This window comes from Canis lupus, chromosome 4, assembly GCF_011100685.1.
Source record: "Canis lupus familiaris isolate Mischka breed German Shepherd chromosome 4, alternate assembly UU_Cfam_GSD_1.0, whole genome shotgun sequence".
NCBI classification, from domain to species: Eukaryota; Metazoa; Chordata; class Mammalia; order Carnivora; family Canidae; genus Canis; species Canis lupus.
In genome coordinates this window covers 59,296,875-59,323,359 of record NC_049225.1, presented here as the reverse complement: position 1 = coordinate 59,323,359, position 26,485 = coordinate 59,296,875, and the positions used below count along the sequence as shown (strand labels likewise).

The window sequence follows — 26,485 nt, the reverse complement described above, 5'->3', positions numbered from 1 at the left end:
CTAATTTACTTTGTTCCAAATCACAAAGCATGATGATTACCACACAGGAAAGCGTATTTCACAAGAGACCCAGAGAAAGAGCCAGTCCATTGCTAAACAGATCTTCAGAGCTCCAGTGCGGGCTGGGAAGGGGATGCTGGTGTGGGAGAGCCCAGCCCATTTGGAATGGTGTCAAGGGCTCTTCCAAATAAGTTTTAACCTTTGCTGTGAAGGTAAAACAAGTGAATAAAAGTTAAAGTGAGTAGAGCATAGAACATATTAAGTTGGTAGTATATGTTATTAGGCTACCAAGTTTAGTCTAATTCCTTCATTTACAAGTGGGAAAACAGGTTCAGACAGAAGAAGTGGTTTGGAGTGAAACTGATCTCTAACTTGCCAGATTGATTTATTTTATTATGTTTAGATGATTTCCAGTCTTGCCCACACTCCCGTCTGTGCATTTTGATTGCCTCTTACAATTCATTTCCGGGGAGCCCTTTTAGATTTTGAGATGTCCATGTTTTATTTGAGAATCTTTCTGCTCTCACAGGGAAGCTCTTTTGTTTTCATTTTTGTTTTTAGGTTCCACCTGTAGGACATCCCAGGACATATCTGTAAGTAAAGAGATCATATGGTAATTGTCTTCCTCTGTCTGACTTATTTCACTTCACAAATGCCCTTGAGGTCCACCCATGTTGTCACAAATGACAAGATTTCATTCATTTTGTGGCTGAATAATATCCATTGTTTACATACCACAATTTACCCATTCATCCATCGATGGACCTTTGGGTTGTTTCCATATTTGGCTATTGTATATAATGCTGTAATGAACATGGTGGTGCATGTATCTTTTTGAGTGTTTTGCTTAAAAGTGTGAGTGGAGTAGAGCATAATCACAAGGAATACTGTAGCACCCCAAGGCTAGTAAAAGCAGGGTGCTGTGTATGACCTGAGGTCTGAAGGGGTAGGGGTGGGGAATACTTACCAGAGCTTGGAGTCAGAGAGGGCAGTGTGAAGAGGGCCCCCTGACAGGAGCCAGGCATTGGCATCCCCAGGGTGGAAGGTAGAATGCAAAATGCCTCAGCTCCTGCTGCCTCTTCCTCTTTAGCTGAACCCAACAGGAAGTCAGATGTCAAAGAAACCTCTCGTAGTTTGGCTTCCCTCCAAAGCTCACTATGAGATGAGAGTTTAAGTGAAATCATCTTAGGTTCAGGGAATACCAGTGGAGGAGTGAGGAACTGATACAAGGAAGAGAAGGTGCCCAGTAAGACTGGGCTGTTAAACCAGCAGTCTGGGTGGGTGCCTGGAGCTTAGTCCCCCAGAGAAACTCTGGGGAACAACATAAACACACCACTCAAAACATCACTGCAGGGTGAAGGAGTCAGGTGTTTATGCCTCTACTAACATCTTTGGCCAAGGGCTGCTCCTGGGGATGTGTGTGAATTCCTGGGTATTTTGAGACTGCCAGGCTGGCAGATGGGGCTTGTGTGGGCAAAGCCCTCAGCCACAAAGGAGCAGGTGCTGGCAGCTGAGAGCCTGAGGAGAACTGAAGTGGAGAGGTCCAAGAGATTCAGCCAGGGGATTGACAGTGTCCCACTGAGAGGGGCTACAGCCTGTACAGATGCACCTCCCATGCACATCGCAGGATGGAGGAGGTTGTGGAGGGTGAATCCAGAGCTACAAATAAAACATACACGCATATTTAAAGTAAACGAGTAAGGGCACCTGGCTGGCTCAGTCCAAAGAGCATATGACTCTTGATCTTAGGGGCATGAGTTTAAGCCCCATGTAGGATGTAGAGATTGCTTAAATGAATAAATAAATAAAAACTTAAAAAAGAATTAAGGAATAAAGACCAAAAAATAAAGTAAATGAGTAGTATTTACTAATACTCTCTAAAATTTAATAGCACTATTTAGGTTTCAAAATCAGGAGGGTTTCCTTCTGATTCTCCCAATTACTGTCCTCCACCCTCTGTCATAGTATGCATCTGATGGTCTGACTGTGCTTGTACATCGCGCATGGCTCATTAGCTAGGGCAGGACTGACTCCTCACGGAGCAGAGAGCAGAGGCACGGCACAGGGAGGGCTGAACTCAGTAGGAGTCAGTTAGCTGAAAGACAAGTAGAGACAGTCCTGCCACTTCCTGTCTGAGGAATCTTAGGCAAGTCAGCATGTCCGCTTTGGGGCTCTGTTTTCCCACATGTAAGATGGAGGTTAATAACATTTGCACCGCAGAATTGCTGCAAGGACTAAGCGGTATGATGCATCTAAAACCCTTGCCACGTGGCAAATGTTCTAAAGAAGTGTGCTTGAAATAATCTTTCTTGGAAAGAAAATAAAGGCAAAGCCTTCTATTTTACATATTTTTTTTTCTTAGGATTTTATTTATTTGAGAAAGAGACAGAGTGAGTGCACAGAAGTAGGTGGGGAGAGGGAGAAGCAGGAGCCCCACTGAGCTGGGAGCCTGACGTGTGACTCGACCCCAGGACTCCAGGATCACTACCTGAGCTGAAGGCAGACTCTTAACCAGCTGAGCCACCCAGGCATCCCGATTTTTTTTTTTCTTATGACCACAAAAATTATACTGGCTGGAAGCACCTGGGTGGCACAGTCAGTTAAGTATCCGACTCTTGGTTTCAGCTCAGGTCGTGATCTTAGGGTGGTGAGATGGAGCCCCACATGGAGCTCTGTGCTCAGCAGGGAGTCTCCTTGAGAGTCTCTCTCCCTCTCCCTCTGCCCCTTCTGCTCATTCTCTCTCTCCCTCTCTAAAATAAATAAATAAATCTTTAAAAATTATATTGGCTGGACTGTGATATCTGCCAGTAATAGGCATTCTCTTCTCTCTCATCTACATGACTGTGATAATTGAACACTTTGGAATTAAGCCATGAAAGTGAATGCAGATAATTACAACCATGAGACCATGGGACCATTGCTCCACCTGAAAGCTATAATGTGGAAGCTTTCCATCTCCATTTCTTCCTGTCTGCTCAGCAACTTGTTTTCAGCTCAAATGCCATTGGTTTGAAAAATTCCATAATTTTACTTTCTTGCCTAATCATTAGTTCAATGAAGTCTTTCAGCTACAATAAAAAAAAGTTGTAATTAAAAGATCCTGCATCTAGTTTTTAGGTTGAGGGCGCATTTTTTGAAAGTTAGCAAACCAGTGGGGCTTCCCCAAAGAGTAAGATGGGATTTTGCCCAAGGATCTGTACAGTGGAAATGTTCTTGGGAATTGTTCCAAGGAGAGAGGGGAAGGGAGAGAACAAGTCATCTCAGGAGTCCTGCTTCCCAGTGCCTGACTTTTTGGGAAGAACTGAGCTGTTGAGGGACCTGCAAGCAGGGAGCTGGTGTCTGAGCTGGACATTTCCATAAATGGAACAAGATGGATCATCCTGCATAGATATGCTAGTAACTCAAAACTGTAGCCATCTTAAGAGGCTGAGTCTACCTTGAAAAGATATTGGAAGTGCAAGAGACTTCAAAGAATATCTAATTCAACTCCCTTCTTTTTACTTTTGGGGTCAAAAGACCTCAAGAGGGATAGGGACTCATCGAAGGTCACATGACAAACTAGTGATAGAGCCAGCACCAGGAGCCACGGTTTAGAGCTGTTTGGTGCCAGTTTAGTGCCCTTTCCATCATGCCCATGGTACACTCACTCCCCCCATCTCACCAGCGATCCACCATTCCAGTGGAGTCCTCTGCAATATCTCTCTGCTTGCATACCTCCACCATTAGGGAGCTCATCTTTCTCTCTCTCTCTCTCTCTCTCTCTCTCACACACACACACACACACACACACACACACACACATAAATGCACCACCCAATTGGTTCTGTTTCTTTGGAGAACCATGACTAACACAATAAGTTTTCAAGCATCCAACTGCCTTTAGGCACAACCTCAGAACTAGAAAGAGAAGTCTTTGTTGACCTCTCTTCTCTGCATCCTGTCATTTATTCACCCCACAGAAAGCAATATTCTGCGTCAGATGCTGGTATTAGGAAAATATCACAACCAATATTGCGATCTGATCTAAGGGCCTTGATAAAATCAGACCCTACTCCAAATCATTAATGCAATGACATAGAATTTCGGCTTTATAGTCAGACAGTCCTGGGCTCATAATCTGGCTTTGACAATGACCAGCTGGTGACCTTGGGAAGCTGTTCAATCTTCCTGAGGCTCAGTTGAGTTTCCCCATATGTAAAAGAGGGGTTTGCTTAAACAATCTTTAATTTTGGATGTGCAGTGTTTTAATTTATTGAAAATGCAGGAAGGGAAGAATTGTAAATACCATCAGTCAACCAATAAGATGGTAAAGAATGCTTAAACAAGACTGATGAAAAAGATGCAAAACTAGTTAATGCTCAATAGGGCAATAAAACATCTACCTCTAGGCCCAGAGAAAACCATAGATTGAATACATGCTCCACACCTATCATGTATACAGATAGGTAATGCTTACCAGTGACAGGCTTTTCCACATTCATGATTTTACTTAAATCCTACTTCATCCTCACTAAAATCCCTTGAGGAAGGCATTGCCATTAACATTTTGTACAAGGGAAAAGTGAGGCTCCATAGACATTAAATACTTGGCCCAAGGTCACACGGTCACTGCCAGAATGAGGATTCAAACTCAATTTTTAAAATTTTAGTTGATTAAGCATCTGCCTTCGGCTCAGGTCATGATCTTGGGGTCCTGGGATCAATCCCCACATCAGGCTCCCTGCTTATTTGAAAATGCTTAAAATAGGGCAGCCCCAATGGCTCAGTGGTTTGGTGTCACCTTCGGCCTAGGGCGTGATCCTGAAGACCTGGGATCGAGTCCCACGTCGGACTCCCTGCATGGTGCCTGTTTCTCCCTCTGCCTGTGTCTCTGCCTCTCTCTCTCTCTCTCTCTCTGTGTCTCTCATGAATAAATAAATAAAATCTTTTAAAAAATAAAATGCTTAAAATATAATTTTTATACATACACATAGTGAGCATGCATCAAACTTTTACTTAGGTGGTTAGTGAAGGAAACAGCAGGATGAGAAAGAATGCTGGGATAAGATTGATGAGTTAGATGCAAAATTGGTTAATGCCCTAGAGGGCAATAAAAACACAACTTTGAGGACTATCTTTGCTAATAAATAGAAATCACTTCCACCCCTACTGGGCAAACCAAGCCAAACAAATAAATTTGTACCTTATCAAAACTTTCTGCAGGTTAGCATCTAACTTTACAAAGTTGTTACAATGTCTGGACTGTTCATTAACAATAAACAGTAAGTGAAACAAAGGTACACATGCCTAGAGAGTCAGATGACCTTTATGCAGGCTTGTGAAGCTATGCTCTGGTTTGATGTTAACAAGACATCAGTCATCCTTTTGGTTTGTTTCCACATTGTGGATAATTTTTCTTGTCACTCCACCTCTATGATAATAAACTTCAAAAATTATCTATGATCAAAAAAAATTATCTATGATCATAAAAACGGCTGATTTCATTATATTTGGGTGGTTATTTGATCTGTCTTGCTTGCATAGAAGCCTCATTGTCATGTGGTCAACACATGGTGCTAAACAACTACTATAGCAAGAGAATTAACTTCTGTTTGGAGACTTCACAAAGAACTAGGACTGAATTTTCAATACCCACTATCCTTCCAAAGATAAATTCTCACCTCGATTGAGATATAAATCACACAGCATACAATTCATTTAAGTATACCATCACTGGCTTTTAGTATGTTCACAGAGTTGTGCAGTGATCATCACAATCAATTTCAGAAGGTTTTCACTACCCCAGGGGAAATCCCACACTTTTTAAATATTGCCCTCCATCCCTCCTCACAAGCCCAGCCCTAGGATACCACTAATCTTTCCATCTCTACTGATTTGCCTGTTTTTGATATTTCATATAAATGGAATATCTAATAGATAGGTCCTTTGTGCCTTGCTTCCCCTACTTAACATACTGTTTTCTTTCCTTTTTTTTTTTCAATTTTATTTTTTTAGAGGAGGGGAGTGAGAGGGGGGAAGGGTAAAAGAAGAGGAAGAGAGAATCCTAAGCAAGCTCCATGCCCAGCCCAGAGCTAGACATGGAGCTCGATCTTACAACCCTGAGAAAATGACCTGAACCAAAACTGAACTTAACCAACTGAGCCACCCATGTACTCCTAGCATACTGTTTTCAAGGATCATGTTGAAGTGTGCATCAATACTTTTTTTTAAATTGCTGAGTAATATTCCACTGTTTAGTCATAAAGATATAGTCCAAACAGGAGAAAACATCTCCTAAGAGTTTTATAATTTTAACTCTTTCATTTTTTTGTCTTTGATTCATTTTGAATTTATTTTTGTATATGGTGTAATGTATTCTTCATTCTGTGGCAATTGAATATCCAGTTGTCCCAGCATCATTTGTTGGAGAGACTGTCCTTTCCCCACTTAATTGTTCTGGAAATAACACTGAAAATCAATTGGCCATAAATGTGAGGGTTTGTTTCTGGACTCTCAATTATTTTCCCATTGATCTATGTACCTATCATTATTCCAGTACTACACTGTTGATTATTGTAGCTCTGTAAGTTTTGAAATTGGAAAATAAGAATTCTCCAACTTTGTTTTTTTTTGTTGTTGTTGTTTAGGATTTGGGGGCAACTTGTGATCCTGATTAAAGAACATATTTGGTAAGATTTCAGTTGATTTATACTTATTGAAACTTATATTATGGCCTGAAACCTGGTCTAATATTCTTTGTACATGAAGGAGAATGCATATTCTTCTATCATTAGGTAGATCTGCCTTTTAGATCTAGCATGTGTATAATACTGTTTGATTCTTCTATCTTCTTGTTAATCTGTCCAGTTGTTCTATCCAATATTGATAGTGAGGTATGAAAGTCCCTGAAAATTATTATCACATTGTCTATTTCTCCCCTCAATTCTATCAAGCTTTATGGTGTGTGTGTGTTGCTAGGTGCATATATGTTTATAATTGCCTCATGGATTGACTGTTTTATCATTATAATATGTGCTTCCTTGTTTCTAGTAACATTTTGTTTAAAAGTCTATTTTTTTCCTGTTATTAATTAATACATCCACTCCAGCCTCCTTATGGTGGCTGTTTGCTTTGAATCATATAACTTTTCTGTCCTTTTACTTTCAATCTATTCATGTGTTTATTTTTTTAATTTTTTTATTTATTTATGATAGCCACAGAGAGAGAGAGAGAGAGAGAGAGGGGCAGAGACACACACAGAGAGAGAGAGAGAGAGAGGCAGAGGGAGAAGCAGGCTCCATGCACCGGGAGCCCGACATGGGATTCGATCCCGGGTCTCCAGGATCGCGCCTTGGGCCAAAGGCAGGCGCCAAACCGCTGCGCCACCCAGGGATCCCTCTATTCATGTCTTTAAATCTGAAGTGTGCCTCTTATACATAGGATATAGTTGGATTTTGTTTTTAGATTAGCAAAGATTAGCAAAGATTGATGTCTTTGCTCATCTATTCCAATATCAGAAAACCAAAGCTAAAAAATTAATCTCTAACAAGCTCTGCTTGCAGTCCCTAAGAGTAAGAGACTTCATCTTTTTTCAAGGTCCCCAGCATTTACTAAAGTTGGTGACCTACCAGCAGGTGAACTTCATTACTATCTTGCCAGCATAATGTTGAGACTCTGTGAGCCATGGAATAGGTTTGCCAGACCAGTCTCCTGGGAGGCCACTGTACACACAGGAAGTATAACTCTTGGTCCTTAATGGTTACATGATCGTAGCCAATTAAATGGATTTTTTTCTCAAATATAAAACCCTTTGATGGCTTTGTTTGGTGATAGATTTGTCCAGTTACATCCTTGTAAAGAGGAGGGCAGTTTCTTTCAATCTTTCAATCTTCTTACTTTGCTAGAGACTCAGTAAAAGTGCTCACTCTTGAATTCTGACTGGTCAGTGGAACAAGATATCATTTAAAAAATTTCCTTCTAGTTTGCATTAGCAGAGTTTGCTGAATTGAGCCTTATAGAGAAGAAAGTAGAAAAGAAAAAAAAAGGGAAAAAGGACTTCCTTATAAGCACATCAAATACAAAGCATTGAAAACAATCCAACAATATTCTAAAAACATGTAGCCACAATTATATTTCTCTCATGAACGTATTTGACTCATGTAATTAATTCTTGGCTTGTAAACTTTGGACCAACAGTATACTTCCATGAAGTTGGTTGTTTCTGGACTAAGAGTCCTAGCAATCCTGAGTTGATCTTATGGTTCAGTCTATAGACATCTACCTGCGGTCACAATGGTAGCTTATGGTAAGAAGCCTGGCCCTATAAATCTATTCCAGTTAAGAATACCTGGTACAATATTTCTCAACAATTTGTTGGGACTGTCCTTTGTTGAAGATGCTTTAGCATGCAGGAGAAGACTTCAGATAAACATGTAAGGAAAGCAAAAAGCACTTGTTTGATTAGACTGAAGCCTCTGTTAACTTATTAGACTAAACAACCATATCAGAAGAGGGGGGAATAAATCCTATTGGGTTATGGTTCTTGTCAGTGTTTCGTCAAGTGTAAGAATTTACTGTGGATATGGGTACACAGACAAATCTACTTTTATTTTTTTTTTATTATTTATTTTTTAAAGGGAGGGGAGGGGCAGAGAGAGAAGGAAAGAGAATCCTAAGCAGGCTCTGTGCCTAGCGCAGAGCCCGACATGGGGCTCAATCTTACAACCCTGAGATCACAACCTGAGCTGAAATCGAGGGTTGAGTGTTCAGTCAACTGAGCCCCCCAGGCACCCCCAGAAAAATCTAAAAATCTAAAAATAAACATGGGAATGTTACAATGTACTTTTTTGATTGGATAGCTTATCCCATTTTGTGGGCTTAGTATATAATGCAAATCCTATAGCAGTTAGTGAGCCAGTTAAGGCATATGGAGCATTTCAAACATACCTAACTAATTCTACCCACTATCCCTCCTAATTGTGAATGACATATAAGGTGAGAGGCCAGGCCTTTGGTATTTTAGCTATCTAGAAAGCACCAAAGATGGTTTGATATGTAAAAACGCATTATATTTTTATGAACTATAAAACTGATCTTGGGAAGGTAACGTGAAAAAGAATTTTCAAAGAAGAATCATCCCTAACTTAAGACAGAAGCATAGATGCTTGGGAACAGTGAATGGTTGTAGCTTGGCTGCCTATTAATCAGAGTGACAATATGCTAGTACTAAATAAACATAACCATAGGTACAATTATAAGGAACTTTAGCTATTTAATAAATGAGGAACTTCTCCTGTTTTGTTTTTAAGTAATGAAGGGCATGACAATGCACAGAACACAGAAAGTAACTCTGATCAGATACGTAATACTCCCTATTTGGGCAGATTATAAAGAAATTAAAAATAACTTTCCATATCTCTTATTAAGAAGAAACTGGGAATATAAGTGTAATCTGGCTGCACAATGTCACCCCATTGATCACCGGGGTTAATTTGGCTGATTGGGCTGGCTATGCAGGTGTCCCCTTCCTCCCACATCTCTTCTTGTGCATCCCTCCAGAAGCTAAACACAGTGGAGGAGGATGGATAACCTTCTCCCATAGAGAAGGACCATTCAAGGGTATATGAGAAACTGCACATCTCTGCTAGAACCTCCAAGCAAGTTCTCAAGGTCCATTTCTGGGGGAACATAGGATAATCATGCTTCCAAAACTCCAGGCACATCCAAAGGAGGTGTTACAGCTACGTGTGGCAGTTTGCCTTTCTTAAAAAACAAACAAACAAACAAAAAAACCAAACTGAATATTCCAAGACTAGTTTCTCACTTTAACATAGAGAATAACAAAACTAAATTCTACTCTTGCATTAATGTAACAATTGCTAGAAAGACCTTTTTAAAAAGTCTAATGAGTAAGCCCATTAAAACAGAGCCAATTTTGTTAAAATTTTAACATATTTCATTGCTTCCTTATAGACTTATTATTTGCAAGTATTATAAACTAAGGAAACAAAGTTTTCTTTTCATCAAACTTCTACAACTTACCCATTCAAAATGTGTCTTTTGCCAATCTTTCACATTCTAGCATAGTTTTCTTACTTCAAGACGAAATTGCTCATTTTCCCCTTGATAACAAAATTGCACTCATAATCTTATTCTATATTTATATTTCTATACTACTTCAATTCTTAAGATAGTCTCAATGGCCCTTTATATGAATCACATTTTTTAAGTTTTACATTTACCTCAGGAGAATTGGCATTGTTACAGACTAGATGTTTTCTTCTTGAAAAATGATATGTTCATACATTTGTTCATATCTTATTTTGTGTATTTTAAAAAGATTTTTTGTCTTTTATCAGATTGAATAAAATGGGATCCTACTTATTTCTCTTTTTTCCAGCTTTATTGAGATATAATTGACACTTAGCATTGTGTGAGTCTAAGGTGGACAACATGTTGATATGATACATTTATAAATCACAATATGATTACCACCATAGTATTAGCTACCACTGCCATCCCATTGCATAGTTTATCTTTTCTTTTTTGTGGTGAGAACTATTAAGATCTATTCTCTTAGCACATAAATTACATCTTTTAAGCAATGTAACTACCTTCTATTTCCTCAAGTATATAACTGTGGGCAAGTAACTAAGTATGGCTTGAAATATACAAACATTTAGCAGACCAGCAAAGCAAACCTTATAAAACCTCTCCTGGCCTCACACATCCTATTTGCATTTCTTAAAGTGGCAAAATTGAACCTACACATTAATATACCAAAGGTTTAGCCACTCTCAAACATAAAAATAAGAGGCAAAGGAGTGTGTGTATGTGTGTGTGTGTGTGATTATATGCATGCTTGGTGATGAATGTTTTTGTGTTCTATCTTCCTTACAAATTATCCAAGCAAAAAAATTTTCCTTACAAAAAAATCCTTACAGGTTTTACTGGCCTCTCACTATAAATTTAAAACAGTTTAAATTATTAAAGTATAGTGAAAGACCCTGGAACTTACATTTAAGTTGATATATTATAAAGTAACATAATCCTTGATAATACAAACAATTCAGGAAATCCAGATTAACTACAATCTTCATGATAAAACATAAAATGTACTCCATCACTCTATTACATCATCTTGTTTTTTATTCACGTTTTCACGACTTGATATCATTTTGCTTATTTACTTATTTACAGTGAACATTTTCTCACTAGGTGTCAAACAATAAAGAGAGAATTTATCTTCCTTGGTACCTAGAACATGTATGAGACTTTCAATTAATAGTTTTGAATAAATACATGAATGAAATCTTTATATACAATAATTGCATCAGATGGAAAGAATAGGTCTCATTTTACTATTTTACAAGTGAGAAAACTGAGGCATTAATGATCTTTCAGCTACTCAGTCAGAATTTTGGTTTCCTGATTTCCAATTCAATATACCACATTATTTCCCAAAACTGACTAAATAAATGTACTTGTGCAAGTGAAAAATATATGAATAAGAAAATTCTTGCATAGGTGTTGTTCACAGAAAGGGTTTCTTTTTTTTTTTTTTTTAAGGTTTTATTTATTTATTCATGAGAGACAGAGAGGCAGAGACATAGGCAGAGGGAGAAGCAGGCTCCCTGTGGGGAGCCTGATGTGGGACTCCCATCCCAGGACCCTGGGATCAGAACCTGAGCCAAAGGCGGACACTCAACCACTGAGCCACTCAGGTACCCTTTACAGAAAGGGTTTCTGAGATGAATTGTATCCAGTAGGGGCCTCCTTTGGGCAGTATTTTGGTAGAATGTTGTTAGGTTACAACTTCTTTTATTCAAAATCCCCCCCACTATCAGGGGGATCTCCCCATAAGTATTACTTTTTTTTTTTTTTTTTTTAATTCTTGATGGCTTTTCCTTTGGAGTACTTGTAATTGAGGACCAAGGAAGTGAAATATAAGTTGTTCCCTGGGTTTCACTGTAACAAAGCTTGGTACTGAAACTGTGTTTTTTCCCCCTCCTCCTACTTCAACACAGCATCCATTATTCTTCTCTTCCAAAGCTCTCTTGGCAGCTGAGACAGAGCTAATGGGGTACATTTCCCATAGGGTATTCAATTTTCTCTTTTGGCTCACTTTTTTGGGGCCAGGGCAAATCATTATAAAAGAGATACTGAACAGTACAAACTGGGAAAGGCAGACAGTCTTGCTGGTGCTGGCTCCAGCCCTGGGGTTCTGCATTCTCCCAGATGGGAGTCAGCCTTCACATCCAGCACATGGAGTTATCAGGTGTCCACCCAGAGTAATCCCCCTTCCACTAACCAGGAAACATGTTGTATTAAATTGAGATTGTCCTTCTTTAGCTTTTTGGGGTCCCCCCCACTGAGAGTTTTGTATTAAACTGTTAAGAATTATGTGGTACTTGGTTTGTTTGCTTTTCTAAGATTCCACATGTCTCTTTTGATTAAAACATGTTGTTGTGTGATAATTCCTAGAATTTTTGTCACATCATTTCTCCTGTCAATTCCCTCCATCCTCCTCATTGTTTCCCCTCTTTAAAAACTGGCATCTGGTAGTGATGATTTAGATGTCATTTCTGCTGACCTCATCCCCGACTCAGAAAAGCTCGGAGGGGGTAAGTTCAGCCCCCAAACCATATCTGATTTAGGCCTGGGGAGACAGCCTAGTTCTCACTAAATCTACGGAGCACAGGAAGAAACTGACACACGAACTGGGTTTCAAGAGTCCTCAAGGTCACGCTGACGGTCAAGGCCTGAGCTCCTGCTTTTTTAGAGCAGGACTGAAGAGCGCTGGCTGGACTGCTGGATTAAAAACCGAGGGGACTGAGACAGGACCGGAATCGCTGTCCCTGGTGCATCACAGAAACGGCAGGAGATCGCACAGCTGCACCGCCCTGGGTGGCAGCTGGGCCGGGAACGCGGGGCGTAGGATCAAGCTCTCCCCGGCCCATCGGCATCTCGGCATCTCGGGTCGGGCCGGGTCACTGTTGTCACAGAAGTGAACAGGATGCTCCGAGGCGTGTCACAGCAGACGACCAACCGGCTCCACGCTGGCGTCTAAGTCCGTCCTCGCGGCAGGGCTGGGACGCAGGTTTTACCGGCCCCACTGTGCGAAGCCGCGGGTCAAGCATCCTGCGCTCGGTACGCCGCAGAGCCGGAGCCGGGGTCCGCGCCCCTCCGCGCCCCTCCGCGCCCACCCATCGGCCAGCCCTCGCCCGCGGAGGATTTCGGAGCACGGAGGACGCGCTTTCCGCCAGCCCGAGCCTTTCGGTCCGCGGTAAGGAGAGCGGGGCCCCGACGGCCGGAGCGCTGGCGCGGGCCTCCCGGCGGACGCGGGGCCGGGCGGGGCCGGAGGGGGAGGGGGAGGGGGAGCGGGGCCCCGGGGTTCCCCCCCCGGGCCGCGGGGGCGGGGCGGCGGCGGCGGCCGGGGGCGCGGGCTTTCCGGGGGCGGTCCCTGGCGGCCGGGCATTCCGGAGCCGCCGAGCGCCGCGGCCCCGAGCCCAGCCGCGCCGAGACCCCGGGAGCGGGGTGCCCCGAGCCCCCCGCGGGCCGCTGCGGTGGCGGCCGCGGGCTCTTGCCGAGCAGCTCTGCGGATCCCGGGGTGAGTGGGGCCATCGGGCGTCGCGCGTGGGGCTCGGTGCTCGTGGGGTCCCCACCCCGCGCCCTCCCGACTGCCCTCTGCTTCCACCTCTTCTCCCCCATTCCTCCCCCGTCACCACTTCTGCGCCCCCCTTTCCCGCGTCTGTCCGCCGCGAAGTTGCGGCCACCTTCTCCGCGGACCTGGGGCCTCCTGGGGGCCGCAGCCCGGGTGGGGGAGCCCGGCCCCGGAGGCGCGGGGACCCTGGGGGGTGGGGGGTTCCCTTGGTCCGTCACCGGCAGTGTCACCGTCCTGTCTCCCAGCCCTGTTTCTCCATCTGCGAACTGGAGAAATTATCCCTGGCGTCCAGAAATCAATGGGAGAGGGGGTGTGCAGAGTATCGTGGGGAGAAGTCTGCCTTTCAAACTCCCTCCTCCTCCTCCCTCCTAACTCCGGACTTGATGGTTCCAGGCGCGGGTTGTCTTGCCCCCTGCTCCCCCCACCCCTCCACGAATTCCTTGAGGGTAGAGACTGCCTCTCCATGCCTCATCTCCGAGGCCTCCTCGGCACTTGGCCCAAGGCCTGGCACATAGGCGCTCAGCACTGTTTACTGAGTGCAGGAACTGAGAGGTGTAAACCATAAAAACCTGCGCAGCTGTGGGAGGTTGTTATTTTGAGAGGCCAGGCAGTCCTCCTATTCCCGCAGCTCCACCCTTTTCTTCCTGACTGGCACGGGTGGGGGGCGGCGGGGGCCCCCTCGGGAGTCTCCCATTTCTCTATAGATTCCTCAAAGCTCTAGACTATCGTAGTGAAAGCTGCTCAGACATTCAAGAATTAAAGATTTCTGGAACATCTGGACGACCTTGGCACCACTGCAGTGGGTAAAGAGGAAGGCTTGCGAATGCCTGAAAGGGGTTTGGGGGTGTGGGGGTAGCGGGGAGGACTGCTCTCTAGAAGTCAGGAGACCCTCTGAGTTACCTTGATGAAGCATTTTCCCCATCTTGACCTCACCTTCCGTGTCTGTAAAACGAAGTGGGGACGGAACAGATGGGCCTCTACCATTGAGCATGATACAGCTCTTCGGGTTATGTAGGCGGGCGGGCCAGCCATCCGGTGAGCACATGCAAGACAGCCCAGCTGAGCTTCAAGACATCATGTACTTGACCCAGTAATGACCCAAAAAGCCAAAGAGAAGCACTTCTCTAACGCAGCAGGGACCTCCTGTTCCCAGCTGTCCTGGGGTTATGAGTCATGCCATGGAGGTTACAAGTCATGCTCCATCAGTGTTCCAAATAGTGACTTCTCAGGGTGTCAGAACCTTTCACTGCACGAAAGGTCTGGGGGTTCCTTGTCTCTGGCATGGCCACCTAAGAATCACTGAGCAGTGGTGAGGTGTTTGAGACATAAAACAAATTAGAGACTTTGGAGGCCTGATGTGGTTAGGTCACATACTGGGCCCAGAAGTGACAGGCCAAGGAGGTAAAGAGACAGACTTGGTCTCAGGTGTTCTGATCCTTCTTTTAAAAAATATGCTTCTGTTTCTTCTTGGGGGTTTTAAATCTACAAATAAAGGAAATGTCTCCAAGGAAAGAGAACCTTTTTTTTTTTTTTAAAGATTTATTTATTCATGAGAGAGAGAGAGAGAGAGAGAGAGAGAGGGGCAGACACAGGCAGAGGGAGAAGCAGGCTCCATGGAGGGAGTCTGATGTGGGACTCCATCCTGAGACTTCAGGATCACATCCTGGGCTGAAGGCGGCGCTAAACCCCTGAGCCACCCAGGCTGCCCGGAAAGAGAATCTTTATCTTGATTGGTCTTACACTGCCACTGTTGGCAGTGGAATCAAAGATAGACACGTGTATTCACACTCACAGTATTAGGAATAGGTGTGACATGCCCTGCAGACACCTGCCCCCATGGGCTGGGCAAGCCAAATGATGTAATAATGATTGGACTTGAGGGGCATCTGGGTAGCTCACTTCGCTAAGCATCAGACTCTTGGTCTCAGTTCAGGTCTTGATCTCAGGGTCTTGAGTTTAAGCCCCACGTTGAGCCTGCTTAAAAAAAAAATCATATTTGACATTTACTGAGCGCTATGAGCCAGGCGTTATTCTAAGCATTTTGCATGCATTAATTCATTTAGTCTTTACCACAATCCTATGAGGTAGGGACCACCATTATATCCATTTTATAGTTGAGGAGACTGAGATCCAAAGAGAGTAGGGAACTTCCCCATGATCACGGGAAGTAGGTGGCACTGCTGCAGTTTGCACCCAGGCAGTATGGTTCCAGGGCCCACACTCTGAACCTCACTGGAACTACAGGGATCTGGGTTCAGATCTTGCTTCTGTCGCTTACTTGTAGGGTGACCTGGGGGACAGTAAGAATTTGACAGCCACTGGGCTAGTGAATCACTAGAGACCCTGGTATCCTGGTATCCTAACTCACCAAGGAAACAGAATGGTGTCCATCCAGTAGAAAAGCTCAGAGGTAGCCAGGCAAGGGGACAGGCCAGAACTACACCTGGCTAGCATAGTGGACAAGAGCAAACCAGCTTTGACAACCACACTGTGTACTTTACATTGCTTAGTGGTGCATAGCTCTAGTTTCCTTATTTTTTTTTTTTAAGATTTTATTTATTTATTCATGAGAGACACAGAGAGAGGCAGAGACATAGGCAGAGGGAGAAGCAGGCTCCCTGTGTGGAGCCCAATGAGGGTTCAATCCTAGGACTCCTGGAACATGACTTGAGCCAAAGGCAGATGCTCAACCACTAAGCCATCCAAGTGCCCCAATTTTTCTTATTTTGTTGGTTTGGACTCGGACCAGCTGATTGGGCTTGTGTGAATTGCTGGTAACTGAGTACAGGGGATCAGAGAGAATGAAGTGGAGGAATGAGAAGGAAAGACAGAGGAAAGTAAACTCCAATCAGTTTCAAGTAATGGCAACATGTGTCCCTGGCATACCTGTCACCACTCCTAATCCCTGCCCCAGGCTATAGTTAGTTGATCATCAGGACTTTGCACCTAATCTCTGCAAAGCTAGGGAATCCTTAACTCAGTGCTCTGGACTGCTTCTACCGATTAATCAATCAGGAAGATTTTTTTTTTTTTTGCTCTCCCAGATTTTCCACTTCATTCCTCCGGGGGATGGTTAAGGAAGTAACAAATGGCAAAATGGGAGGCTTTTTTTGACCATCTCAAGTGGCATTTTAGGAAATACCTTGGGGCTTTTCACGAATCATCTTTTCCACCCTTTCCTCCCTCCTATTTTTTCTTTAATGGCCTTTGACCCAAGACCACCTTGGACCTGGCGCAGGGCTCTCAGGGAGGTAGGATGTCAGGGGAGCAGAGTGAGACTTTGAGAGCTGGCTGGATTCTTGGAGATCACCTTGACCACTCTTTCCAATTGACTGACAGGTAAAGGAGGCCCAGTTCAAAGGAGGGACTACTCAGGATCACACTGTGTGGTCCGATTCTAATGCTGGACCAAAGTACCACAAATTTAGTGGCTTAATAAAAATCAGATTTATTGTCAATTCTACAGTCAGAAGTCTGTTATGGGTCTTTCTAGAAGAAAATCAAGGGGTCAGTAGGCTGAGTCTCTTTCTGGAGTCTTCAGGGGAGGATTGGTTCTCTGCTAATTTGAGTTGTTGGCAGAATTCAGTTTCTGTGACTGTAGGACCAAGGTCACCGTTTCCTTGCTGGCTGTCAGCTCGGGCCATTCCCTGCTTCTCCAGGCCACTCCTTGGCTCACAGCTGGCTTCCTCAGCCTTCAGAGTAAGCAACGGTGAGTCAGGGGCTTCTCCTGCCGCATTTCTCTGACCCTTCTGCCTTCTTCACTTTTAAGGACCCATGTGATTAGACTGGGCCCATTTGGTGGTCCAAGATAATCTCCTCATCTCAGAGTCTTTAAATCACATCTGTAAAGTCCCTTTGCCTCTGTTTTCATGACTCTGTCCTCTGAGTCATGCTTCCTTTTTCATATTCACGGTTCCAGAGACCAGGACATGGACATTTTGAGGGGCCCCTTTCCTGCCTGCCGTACACCATGAGGCCTGTCTTAGGAGACTGACTCGTTCCCAGTCACATAGCCTGGCAGGGACTCACAGCCTTCTGGTGCCCTTGCAGCTCTATCACTACCCCCACCCCCCGGCAGCCCACCAGCCCACCACCATGGACAGCCTCCTTTGTCGGCCCAGCACACAACAGGCACTTAGTCACGGGCAGATAACCATGATGGATGGTGGAGACTTAAGCAGGATGCTGTGGATTTGGCCTGGGCTTCTCTGCTGGCTCCCTGTTGGTTTCTAAGACTCTGTGATTGGCTGGGTCAGATGGGTACGTGCAGTCTTGGATAGCTCTGGCTGTTTTCATGTCTCTTTGAAATATCCTGGTGTTTTTCCATTTTTCCAGCCACAGAAGAGCCGATAGAAACTCAGGGAACAAGTCTTTAGACTGTTAAGATTTTTGAGAGAAACCGGAGCCAACTGGGGTAAGATGAGAACAGAGCACTCCTCGGGGACCTTGGGTGATTGGAGAAAGCCCTCTGATTTGATTCTTTTCACATTTTTGATAGTTGTGTGTCCTGCCTGTTCCGTCCTCTGGCCCCTGTCTTTGGAACAGAGGTCCCTAGTGAGATAGTTTGGCTTGGTAAATGCTGGAGGCTATTACAGAAGGGGAGGAGGGTGAGGATGGCCTCACCCTCGAGTAGGCCTGAGAAATCCCCTCCCCTCTTACCAGCACTCCATCCTCTTCTGAGATCATCACAGAGTTCTTTCCTCTTCTGAATCAGAGCAGGAAAGGCTCATACTGTGTCCAGCAGCTCCACCACCCCTGCACTCACCTCTGTGCGCGGCTCTAGAGCACAGGGGATCCAAACTTGAATTTGAGCTCCCCAGCCCAAGAAAGCAAGAGGGATTCTTAGAGAATATCGGTCCTCCTTTCTCCTCTGCCTGGTGTGTACAGGCTGGTCTGGGGAAAGGAGGAGGCCCTCATACTCCTTCCTGAATGTACAGAGAACCCAGAAAATGATCAAATTCGAGGATGCATTTTATTTTAGAGATCGGATTCTGATTTTTAAGATCATGGGGGTGAGAATCCTTTCTGGAAAACTAAGTTCCAACTAAGCTAACTAACTTTCAAATCAAAAGTTCTCCAGTCTGTCCACATTCATGCCTTCACTGATCTTCGATTTATTGGGCACTTACTGTGTACCGCAGGGCCTGTGAGCAGTGCTGGGGGTACAGCAGTGAACAGGAGATGGGGCTTCTGCTGCCCCCGTGCATGCATTTGAGTGGGCAAGGATGGCCAATAAAAACACATACACAAAGAAACAAACAAGCTAATTTCAGGTTGTGAAAAGTGTCTGAAGACCATAAAACACAAGATCTGGTTGCTGGACAAAGGTAGTGATTTAGCAAGGTAGATCTGGAAAGGCTTTTCCAAGGCGACATTTAAGAGGAGATCCTGGACATTGAGACACTGGTTGTTGAAAAGGAAGATCTGCAGGGAGGAGCATCCTAAGAAGACAGAACAGCGAGCACAAAAGTCTTGAAGTGGGATAAAGTCATTAGTGACCCCAGGCTAGTAAGTGGCCAGTGGGGCCTCTTGGCACTTGACTTGCTTTCTCTGCCTGGCCTAGATGCTCCATTCTTCTCAGCTGGTTGTATCAGCTCCTTCTGAGGGTAGAGCCTTAGGAACAGGTCCTATAAGCCGAGTGATGCTGGTAAGCCCCCTGAGTCTACTCCCTGGTGGGGAGGGTCAGCCTCATTCTTCACATTTGGCAGGACCCCTGAAGAGATGGGCCCGGCATCAGTGACTCAGAGCTGGTGCTCTCACCTCCTCTCTGGCCTCTGTGCCCAGAGCTGCTTCTCAGAGCTCTGGCAGTGCTGGCTTAAGGCCACACCTGCAGGAAGCCACCTGCCTCTGTCTGCTTTTTCTCCCACTTTGGGATAATTAAGCTCTCCTGCCAGCAGGAAGTCATTTCTTTTATTGCCTTCTTCCGCAGTGAGCTGCTTGGTGGTGAAACCGGTTGGATAACCACTGGCAATCCCTCAAAAGTTAACTGCTAGCTGCAGCTCAGATGTGACAGGTGTGCTTTTCCTGTGGAGGATCAAAGCTGGGACAGACTATCAAAGGCCCTTTGCGAATGATCGCCGTGGTTTCCTTGATCAGCCTCAGAGCAGTCACGGTGTCCAAACTAATGGTGGGGCCTCCGAATGCTTTGGATTTAGGAGCTACGCTGTGCCCCCCAGCTCAGTTGAACACGCATGAAGCCCTTACTATGCACCAGGCATTGTCCGAAGTAAGTGCTTTGCGTGCATTATCTCATTCCAATCCCGCAGCATCCCAGTGACCCCAGCTACTACCGCTAGTTATTATTACTATTTCCATTTTACGAATGAAACAGCAGCTTTGGGGTTTTGTTGATGTATGTACTCTACTCATCCTGCCTTTCTCTTTATTTCTTCCATTGGAACACATACTTCTCTTCAAAGCCCGTATCAAAGTCCCCTTTCTTTGTAAGGTGTTCTGATTTACTTAGACCAAAACAAAGGAATGAAGATGAACATTTTTTGAGCATATATTATGTTTCAATATGTATACATATTGTCTCGCTTTATCCTCACAAAAGAAGGGGGCAACATAATGCTCTTAGCATTTTAAAGATGAGGAGATCAAGGTTTAAAGATGTTAAGTGACTTCCCCTGAGTCCCATCTCTAATAAAATGCCAAGCAGGATGCAGATCAAGATAGTCTCAACTACAGTCTGTTTCTCTTTCAATGTCCTTCCTCTTCTCCAAGAGCAGGTGGTTTACACCTTCAAGGTAGGAGCGGTCTGCCTTATATTGCAATTAGCAATTATGAGTGATGCCTTTTTCCTGCAGAAGAGAGTGAGCTTCTTATGAGCAAATATCTCCATCTCCACCCCCGCTCCTCGATGCTCGGTGTGATTCACAGCACAATCCATATTTAATGAATTGATAAGCCACCCGTTTCATGCTTGGACTGAAGAAATGTGTCGCGTTAATCAACCATGGTTGATTTTTTTAAAATTGGTTTTTTAGTGGAACCATGGTTTGTTGGTTGATTAAAAAAATTCACTCATATGGACTAAGCCTCTGTCATCTTTGTTGATAAAGTGAAGACATGCACCAAGTCAGGGATGCTAGCAAATTCTAACTGAAAGGGGCAAGGGGAGGCTGTTTGCTTAGGTGAGTCCCTTCAGCCAGGAATCATTAATCGTGGGAATGAACATCTGTCGAGTGTCAGACTACTGCCAGGTGCTGTGTGTGATTCTCTCCTGGAATCCTACGAACACTTCAAGGGAGATACTATTATTTGCTCATTTTTGTTTTTGTTTTCAGCTGAGTAAATGGAAGCATTAGGAAGATTAATAACTTAACCTAAGATAGGTCAGCTAGAGAGTGGTGAAGCCACATTGAAACCCAAGCCAGCTGGCCTCGGAGCCTGGGCTCTTAACACTGTCACATGAGCATAGAGGAGCAAATTCCCTGCGGTTTCCTGGTATTCCCCCCATGGAAGCACTCCCATTGCCCCACCAGCATCCTAGAGCTTGGGCATCTGTTGATTTAAGAAACATGTATTCAGTACCCCTGCCACTGAGTAGAGGGGGGAGGCGTTCTGGAAGGAGAATGAGCTGTGCTGGGTAAAATCAGTGCTGCAGCAGAGCTGGAACCCAGGCAAGTTGTCCAGTCCTTCATCCTGGGTGCACGGGCCTTTTTCCCCCTCGGTGGAATCTTCCATGGCTAGTGAGATTCTAGTATCTCTTCCTCTTTCCTGACAGTCTCATAGCGAGGAATAAAGTTACAGGCTTAGCCATTACCTTTTTCACCAAATTCATCTGCATTCCAACCTTGAATCAAAGGGATGGAATGCAAAGGGTAGAACTACATTCACCAGCAATTCTGACAGGACTTGTTTTTGATTGAGGGGTGTGTGTGTGTGTGTGTGTGTGTGTGGCCTTGGGAAACCATCTCACCTGTCCCACCTACCATGATGTGCCCTAGGGCTCTGGGCCTCAAGGCTCTGGATGGCTTTTACAAGGTAAAAAGATAGAACCAAGAAGTCTGCCTGGCTGTCATTCTTCCTATCGGTTTGCTCCCTACCACTGCTTTCTCCAGCCTGACTCCTTACTTTCTCCCAGCTTCCATCTCAGACAGGATAGAGACAGCTTGAGAAGAGCATGCAGAGCAGGAAGCCTGAGTTCTCCCCTCAGTCCTGCCCTGAACTTGCTATGTGACCTTGGGTAAGTCACTTCCTTCACTTTTAACATGGAAGGTAGGCTATGTGGTTTTAGTTAGATAGTGTCTAAATTCCTTATAGATTTCTAGAATGCCATGTCTTTGTAGAGATTTCTTCTCCCTGGAACAAACTCAATACAACAGAGTATTGCTGGATTAGTTTTCTATTGCTGCCATAACAAGTTAGCACAGATTTGGTGGCTTAAGAATACAATCACAATCTTAGTTTCCATGGGTCAGGAGCCCAAACACAGCCTTGCTGGGTCCTTACAAACTTCAATCAAGGTATCAGCCACGTTGTATTCATGTCTGGAGGATCAATTAGGAAAGACTGCCTGCAACCTCATCCAGGTTGTTGGCAGATTTATTTCTTGCAACTCAAGGCCAGCAGAGGAGTCTCTGACTTCAGGGAAGGCTTCAGCCCTCTATTAAAGGTCTTTCATCTGATTAAGTGAGGCCCACCCAGGATGCCTTTTTTTTTTTTTTTTTTACTTTAAAGTCAGGGGATCTGTAACCTTAACTACATCAGCAAAATCCCTTCATCCTTGTTAGGTGACTGAACCTAATCCCAGGGGTAGCACCAGGGAACAGAAGTTATGGGGGCAATATTAGAATTCTACTTACCACAATTGCTTCATAGAAATATCCTCTTTACAGTTTTGACTGGAGCATATTAGAGCCAGCTTTCTGTTTTGTGAATTAGGTCAAATGATTTAACATATGAAATCAGTTCTAAAAATGACTTGTTCTTACATTAAAACTATTCTGCTCTGGGGACATCTGAGTGGCTCAGTGATTGAGCGCCTGCCTTCAGTCCAGGGCGTGATCCTGGAGACCCGAGATCGAGACCCACATCAGGCTTCCTGCATGGAGTCTGCTTCTCCCTCTGCCTATGTCTCTGCCTCTCTCTGCGTCTCTCATGAATAAATAAATAAAGTCTTTAAAAAAAAACTATTCTGCTTTGAACTTGTTTTTTAAATGTGGTATATTATGATTCCCTTTATTCTCACATAATTATCCTCAAAGTTATTTTCTCCCAATATCATTAAATGAATATATATATTACTACATAATTGGGAATTTTATATATATATGAAATATATTATATTATATAATTATATAATATATTGAATATTAAATTTAATATATTAAATACGTTAATATATAAAAATTATTCCCAGAGGAAATAATTTAAATGTTAACTTTTTATATTTAATTAGTTTTGATACTTTCTATTTGAAATCATATATAATAGAAACCTATTAATTTAAGAAGTCTTCTGTATCCTTAGCTGGTTTTAAAAAACTTTTTGGGGCAGCCCGGTTGGCTCAGCGGTTTAGCGCCGCCTTCAGGCCAGGGCCTGATCCTGGAGACCCAGGATTGAGTCCCACGTCAGGCTCCCTGCATGGAGCCTGCTTCTCCCTCTGCCTGTGTCTCTGCCTCTCTCTCTCTCTCTGTGTCTCTCATGAGCAAATAAATAAAATCTTTAAAAATAATAATAATAAAAAACCTTTTTGTTCTATCAGTATTCAAGAGAATTGCATTTAACTCCCACACTGTAACTGTGACTTCATCTATTTCTCCTTATAATTCTGAAGTTAAGTACAGAAAAAGTAAAAATCTACTACCTTTCTATGTGCTATTTGTCCCACACATTCTATTTTTCCCTTTTATCTGGAAGTTATGTACTCTTTTATTTATTTTTAGAGATTTTATTTATGTATTCATGAGAGACAGAGAGAGAGAAAGGCAGAGACATAGGCAGAGGGAGAAGCAGGCTCCACACTGAGCAGAGAGCCTGATGTGGGACTTGATCCCAGACCTTGGGATCATCCCTTGAGCCTAAGGCAGACACTCAACTGCTGAGCCACCCAGGCGTCCCTCTTTTACTACTTTTAAATGGCTACCCTAGAGATTACAATATATATCCTTGATTTAAGAAAGTCTAATATTATTTGGTTCCTCTGCCCTTTCCCAGACAATGCAAAAAAAACCAGAATACTTTAATTCTATTTATTCTACTATTTATTTGCTATTGTTATTGCACATTTTAATTCAGTTTTTGTCTGAAAATGTCATATTTCATCTTTATTCTTGGCAATTATTTTTGTTCAGAGCTTGAAGGATATCATTCTGCTGTTTTCCAGACTCTACTGTTTCTACTGAGAAGTTAGATGTTAGTCTAATTGTTTTTCATTTGAAAATAATCTGCCTTTTTTCCTCCTTATGGTTTTCAGCAGATTTACTATAATGTGCTTTTCTTTCCCTCAGCTTCATTCTAAGTGTTTTTTTTCTTTTTGATCTATCTTCTAGTTCACTAATTCTTCTTTCTTCTATGTCTCACCTGCTGTTAAGCCCATTTGTTCAAATTTTATTTCTAGTATTTATTTTTCAGTTCTAGAATTTCTGTTCGGTTTTTTAAAAAAAACAAATCTGCCATGTTCTTTTTTATAGTTTTCAGTTATCTGTCAAAATTCTCAATCTCCTTGAACATAGTAAGCAAGGTTATTTAAAAGGTGTGTCTAAGGGACAACTACAGTATCTGGAACCCCTGTAGATCTTTTCCTATTGTCTGTTGTTTCTGATGGTTCTGTTCTTGTCATCTTACATTTTTTTCAGCTCTGCTTATTTTTGGTTTTGCATTAGACATTATATGTCAAAAAAAAAAATCTGAAGCCTCTTGTGATTGTTATCTCCTCCAGAGAGGATATAGGTTTGCTTCTGCCAGGCACCTGGAGGTACTAGCAATGTGAAACAACCTTAATTCAATTTCAGGGACTGTGATGATTCAAACCTGGGTTGCAGTGTTTGGGATTGATGTATTTCTTGTTCACTCTTAGCACTAAGAGTGCTCTTTTGGGGGTGCCTGGGTGGCTCAATTGGTTAAGTGTCTGCCTTTGGCTCAAGTCATGATTCCAGGGTCCTGGGCTTGAGCCCCATGTCAGGCTCCCTGCTCAGTGGGGAGTCAGCTTCTCTGTCTCCCTTCCTCATTCTCTCTCTCTCAAATAAATAAAATGTTTAAAAAAAAAACAACTGTGCTCTTTGAAGTCCAACCCCAGAATGCAGAGGTTTTATTCTCCTTGTCTTGGGAGATCCCTGAGTCTGTCAGAAACTCTGCTTGGTCTCCATTATCCACTAAGGGAAATGCTGCTTCAAATGCCAGGATCACCTCCCTGGATTTCCTCCGTTCCCAGATCTTACCCTAGTAATTCCTCATTATTTTGTTACTTCTTAGTGCCTTCGGGCAGTTTTATTTTTTTGGCCTGGGGGACAATTTTTCTAGTTGTCATCAGTAGGAGAATTGATCAAAATGATCTAGTTTGCCATCACCAGAAGTGAAAGTCCTGATCTTTGTAGATTGCATATCTTTTCTTAACTCTCTAAATCTAGAATGCCTTTGGCCAAAAGCAGTGAGTCTGACCTGGACTTAGGAAAGAGCTATGGATCCGGCATATTCCATCTTCCTTACCCCTGGTTCTGTGTGGAGGCTTTGGAGATGAACATAGGGTCAGAAGACCTGAGTTTGAATGTCTGTTACTTAGCTTTATGACCACTAGCCAGTTAACCTTTCTTGGCTTTCATATCCACATCTGTAAAATAATATATCCAGCACAAGATTATTATGAAGGTTAAGTAAGTTAATGTGTGGGATGAGGCCTAGCACACTACTTAGCACTTGGTATTTGTTAAATGTTGGCTTGTGTATTGCTGTATTTGAGGAAATAAGAGGAGGGACACTTCTCTTTGCTTCTTGGAAATGAGCTATATCTTCAGAATAAATAACAGTAATTCCTAAGAGAGTATCTTGTATATAGCAAGTACTTGATGAATGAATGAATGAATGAATGAACGAATGAACATCCTGGACAGAGTTACTTATTCTAGTGGTGCTCAACCAAAACCAGTATTACTTTGTCAGAGGGTGAGAGCTGCTTGCTAGGGAGTAAGTCTCATGATTGAAAGGTGGATAGATAGAACAGATTAGTCACCTTGAGTCCAGTTATTCTAAAACAATTGACTTGCAGGAAATTTTAATTCCTGAAATTTATATTTTTTTGTTGGAACTAGAAAATTCACCATATGATAGAATTAGCTGGAATAATTATTCTTTTTTTCCCCTAAAAGATTTTCAGTGGCTTATGAAAACTGGCCTCTCGGGCAGCCCAGGTAGCTCAGCGGTTTAGCGCCGCCTTCAGCCCGGGGCATGATCCTGGGGACCCTGGATCAAGTCCCGCATCGGGCTCCCTGCGTGGAGCCTGCTTCTCCCTCTGCCTGTGTCTCTGCCTCTCTCTCTCTCTCTATGTATTCTCATGAATGACTAAATAAAATCTTTAAAAAAAAAAAAGAAAGAAAACTGGGCTCTCACAGAGCTGGTGGTGTAGGGGCCCACGTGGCATCAGTGGCTGGTGATACCAGTGGCTTCTTTGCTTGTCAGCTCAGAGTGGTGTTAACACAGTGCTTAGACAAACTTATATTGAACATATGTCAAAGTTTATTTATTCATTTAATGAGGTAATTAGGAGATAAAGTATGCCGGTTTAAACTGACAGGAGTTTAGGCCTGACTGCTGTTGTACCTCCCATGATCATAAAAACCACAGTTTTATCTGGGATAAGGTTGAGTTTGTGATATGAATGTTCTGGGCCCTAGTCTGACA

General features: G+C 43.4%; 1 protein-coding gene and 1 long non-coding RNA gene across 26 annotated transcripts in view; one reads left to right on the top strand and one right to left on the bottom strand.

The window, feature by feature from the left end:
- Positions 1-26,485, top strand: part of SMIM3 (small integral membrane protein 3) — a 44,300-nt gene that overhangs the window by 12,154 nt on the left and 5,661 nt on the right. For 3 of the 25 annotated variants that reach the window (XR_005358427.1, XR_005358415.1, XR_005358418.1), the window contains 3 exons: positions 562-593; positions 6,627-6,668; positions 12,636-13,263. The gene's annotated coding sequence lies outside the window, so the exon portion shown is untranslated. Of the gene's footprint in view, positions 1-552; positions 594-2,870; positions 3,114-6,626; positions 6,669-9,537; positions 10,361-12,462; positions 13,265-13,464; positions 13,589-13,857; positions 14,446-26,485 lie in introns of those variants that run through there. The other 22 variants (XR_005358426.1, XR_005358413.1, XR_005358414.1 and 19 more) reach the window with 13 other exon arrangements.
- Positions 172-1,183, bottom strand: LOC111095591. The gene is made up of 2 exons (XR_005358428.1): positions 968-1,183; positions 172-591 (listed from the first exon to the last, which is right to left on the bottom strand). It is a non-coding gene; the product is annotated as an uncharacterized LOC111095591 (long non-coding RNA).